We start from the raw sequence: 5,000 nt of genomic DNA, 5'->3' as shown, positions 1-5,000 counted from the left end.
TGCGAGTCATTGGGTATATTGTTGAAACCTAAGGGCGCAATTAAAATAACTATTTTATGGATTACAAGTGAATTAAATTTCATTTCTTCATCCCGGGGCGTTCTATACGAACATGGTCCAAGCAATTGAATCCTCTGTTCAAGAGCGTACCTTGAGCATACATGCTGTGACCCGAAAGATGGTGAACTATACCTGATCAGATCGAAGCCAGGAGAAATTCTGGTGGAGGATCGAAACAGTTCTGACGTGCAAATCGATTGTCAGAATTGGGTATAGGGGCGAAAGACCAATCGAACCATCTAGTAGCTGGTTCCCTCCGAAGTTTCCCTCAGGATAGCTGGCGCAAAGAATTATATTGTATATAATCTTATCTGGTAAAGCGAATGATTAGAGGCCTTGGGGCCGAAACGACCTCAACCTATTCTCAAACTTTAAATGGGTAAGAACCTCATCTTTCTTGATCTGAAGATATTGGGGTTTAGATATATTGTGCCCAGTGGGCCACTTTTGGTAAGCAGAACTGGCGCTGTGGGATGAACCAAACATGATGTTACGGCGACTAAATTAATGACTCATATTGATAACATGAAAGGCGTTGGTTGCTTAAAACAGCAGGACGGTGGACATGGAAGTCGTAATCCGCTAAGGAGTGTGTAACAACTCACCTGCCGAAGCAACTAGCCCTTAAAATGGATGGCGCTCAAGTCATATGCCTATACATCATCGCTAGAATAAAAATTGTTGGCCATTCGGTCATCATTGTGAAATTCTAGTGAGTAGGAGGGTCCAATGGTGTGCGCAGAAGTGTTTGGCGTGAGCCTGCATGAAGCCGCCATTGGCACAGATCTTGGTGGTAGTAGCAAATAATCGAATGAGATCTTGGAGGACTGAAGTGGAGAAGGGTTTCGTGTGAACAGTGGTTGATCACGAGTTAGTCGGTCCTAAGCTTTATGCGAAAGCTGTTTAATTTATGTTACACACACTTAATTTTGTTGTACATAATTCAATAAAAGCGAAAGGGAATACGGTTCCAATTCCGTAACCTGTTGAGTATACGTTTGTTTATTAAAAATGGGTCTTATTACACTCATCCTGGCAACAGGAACGACCATAGAGAAGCCTTCGAGAGATACTGGAAGAGTTTTCTTTTCTGCTAAACAAACGTACCACCATGGAAGTCTTTTATAGAGAGATATGGTGGATGGCTTGGAAGAGCATGACATTTACTGTTGTGTCAGTATTTTCTCCTTGGACCTTGAAAATCTATGGTGGGGCCACGCAAACTTCTCAACAGACCGTACCGATATCCGCAGCCGGTCTCCAAGGTGAAGAGTCTCTAGTCGATAGAATAATGTAGGTAAGGGAAGTCGGCAAATTAGATCCGTAACTTCGGGATAAGGATTGGCTCTGAAGATTGAGATTGTCGGGCTTGATTGGGAAACATTTATAACGGTTAATGTGCTCGTTCTGGGTAAATAGGGTTGGTGTTCTGCATCGATCTGTTCCCCGGATAGAAGATTTCATAGCCAAAATGTGGAACTTTCTTGCTATGATGGTGGAGGGCTTAACGGCTTTCCATCAAAAACGATTATCAATAAACAATTAATTCAGAACTGGCACGGACCTGGGGAATCCGACTGTCTAATTAAAACAAAGCATTGTGATGGCACCGCCAAAGACTGTCCCAAGCCAGTTTGAAAAAGAGTGGAGGGAATGAGTTTAACGAGGACGTAGCAGTAGATAAGATAGGATTAGATAGATCAATCTTAAGGTTGAATGAATCGTGAGCTGGAAGCCGAAAGAATTGGGGTTAAGGGACCAACGTTGAGGTGAAACAACACGATCAGGAAGCCAAAGGATAGAACGATCCCAGAATTCTTATTAGCTACTAGGTTAAGCTTTTAAAGGACGAATAACCTTTTGCTCAGATAGGTTCAAAAGAATGGGCAAAGCTTTATGGAAAAGAATGTTCAAAAAGAGTAACACTACCCCGTCGGGCACTGTGCACTTTGATAGGCACGGTGGTCCCGGAACGTGCAGAAATGTGCTCGAGGATTACCGGGGGCGAGCAAAGTAAAGCTTTCATACTCACCAACCCGCAGTAGCAAGCGTGGTGTTTTAATGCTAAAAACCTTCGAACGAAGCCATAACGAATTATACATTGCCACATATAATGCCAGAACATTGTCGTCAAGACAAAAAATGCAAGAAATGGAAGAAGAGCTAGAAAAGATAAAATGGGATGTTGTGGGAGTGAGCGAAGTGAGAAAACCTGGAGAGGAATGCCTGAAATTACAATCAGGGCATACATTCTTCTACCGAGGAAGTGACAGTCAGATGCTGATGCACGGTGTCGGATTGTTCATAAACAAGCGGTGGTCGGATCGCATAATTCACACGAAAAGCATATCCGATCGAGTGATATACGTAAGCCTGAAGATAAATAACAGATACAGTGTCAAATTAATTCAGGTTTACGCACCCACGTCCACCCATGATGACGAAGAAGTAGAAAGATTCTATGAAGATGTCGAGAAAGCTCTGGACGAAAACCCTTCACATTACCAATATCTAATCGGTGATTTCAATGCGAAGCTGGGAAAACGAGAAGAAGACTCCGAAGTTTCTGTTGGTAGTTTTAGCAACGACCAAAGAAATGAGCGTGGAAATACTTTACTCAACTTCTTACAGCAACACAATTTGTACGCAATGAATTCATTTTTTGCAGGAAAGCCTCAACGGAAATGGACTTGGGCTAGTGCAGATGGTGCAACAAAAAATGAGATCGATTACATCATAACTGGCTGTAAGTCAACCGTTAAGAACGTTACGGTCCTAAACAATTTTTCAACAGGTAGTGATCACCGAATGGTTCGTGCAAGAGTCACGTTAAATACCAGATTTCAAAGATCACAACTAGTTCAGAAAAGTGAAAGGATTGACGTACAACGGCTTTACACACAAAATGAAGAATTTGCTACGAAAATGACTGCCGAATTAGATAACGTCAACAATCAATGTGAAACATTGGACGAATTGAATACCAAAATCGTCGATACAATAATGGGTTTCATGAAATCCAAATGCAAATCCGTCCAAGGGAAAGAATCAAAACTCAGCAGAGAAACATTAGACCTGATCGCAAGCAGAGCAGAGTTGGTAAAAAACGGAGGACGAGATTCGGTGGAATACCGGAACCTGTCTAAAAGTATCAACAAAGCAAGGAGATCAGATGAAAGAAAATATAATGTCCAATTGGCTCAAAACATAATTGAAGCTAACTGCAATATGAAAGTCCTACGGAGAAAAATGACAAACGCCAAAAAAGAAATCTTCAAATTACGAGACAAAACAGGAAAGATCCAAACGGATCGAAATGCGATATTAAACATTGCAACAGAATTTTATGAGAATTTGTTTTCTTCAGCAAGACAGAGCCCAACGGAAGAAACCGAAGATAGACCAATAATAAGAAACGTGGGATCGGAGGATATGCCCGACATAACTGTTGATGAAGTCAAAGCTGCAGTAGCCGAGATGAAAAACAAAAAGTCTCCCGGAGAAGATGGTGTTCCAGTGGAAGCCATTAAACTAGGTGGAGACTCATTATTAAAGGCAATCACGGCTTTGTTTAATCAATGTATCCAATGGGAAGAAGTACCAGAAGCCTGGGAAAATGCGGTAATTACATTGCTGCATAAAAAAGGAGACATAACAAAGCTGGAAAATTACCGACCCATAAGCCTATTGTCAACACTCTACAAGTTGTTTATGAAAATCATTACGAAAAGGAACACTAACAAGTTCAACTTCTACCAACCTGTTGAACAAGCTGCTTTCAGATCTGGTTTCAGCACAAACGACCATTTGCAGGTGATGAGAACGCTTATTGAGAAGTGTCGTGAATACAACATCGACATAGTCTTGCTATTCATAGACTTCGAAAAAGCTTTCGATTCAGTGGAAACATGGTCGATATTGGACGCATTAGACGAATGTAGAGTAGACTCAAGGTACTCCAACACAATTCGATATGTGTACAAAAATGGTACTTCATGTATAAAACTTCATAAGAGCACGGAGAAATTCAGAATTGGCCGAGGTGTAAGGCAGGGTGACACCATTTCACCGAAATTATTCACGGCGATTCTGCAGAGTATTTTTAGGAAGTTAAACTGGAGTAAAATGGGAATAAAGGTAAATGGATAGTACCTGAGCAATCTCCGCTTCGCTGATGACATTGTACCGATAGCAGCGAATCTAGGTCAGGCTCAGCTTATGCTACAACAGTTAAGTGAAGAGGCGAGCAAAGTTGGCCTCAAGATGAACTTATCGAAAACAAAAGTCATGACCAACATCGGGGACGATAGAGAAATCAAAATTGGTGACACTGTCATTGAACGAGTCGACAGCTATGTATATCTAGGACATAAACTGAAGTTAGGTCTGGACAACCAAACTGCAGAAATAAGACGTAGGATTGGTCTTGCATGGGCAGCGTTCGGAAAACTCAGACTAATTTTCAAAAGCAAAATGAATAATAGTCTGAAACGCAAAGTTTTCGACACTTGTGTCCTTCCAGTGCTCACTTATGGAGCGGAAACGTTAACTTTAACAAAAGCATCCGAAGATAAATTGAGAGTGACACAAAGAGCCATGGAACGGAGTATGCTCGGAATAACACTCAGAGACAGAATGACGAATCAATGGATTCGACAACAAACCAGGGTCGCTGATGTCATGGAAAGAATAGCATCTCTGAAATGGAGCTGGGCGGGACATATTGCAAGAAGGACAGACGAACGTTGGACCAAAAAGATCATGAACTGGCGACCATATAAAAGACGAGCTATAGGTAGACCACCAGAGAGATGGACAAACGGAATTAAGAATATTGCAGGTACAAACTGGCAGCAAATGGGAATGGATCGTACGAAATGGAAAGAAGTTGGAGAGGCCTACATCCAGCAGTGGATAGAAACAGGCTGAAAAAGAAGAAG

Source organism: Bradysia coprophila (genome assembly GCF_014529535.1).
Source record: "Bradysia coprophila strain Holo2 chromosome X unlocalized genomic scaffold, BU_Bcop_v1 contig_619, whole genome shotgun sequence".
NCBI classification, from domain to species: domain Eukaryota; kingdom Metazoa; phylum Arthropoda; class Insecta; order Diptera; family Sciaridae; genus Bradysia; species Bradysia coprophila.
The sequence above is the reverse complement of the archived record's forward strand: the minus strand, read 5'-3'. Positions refer to the sequence as shown.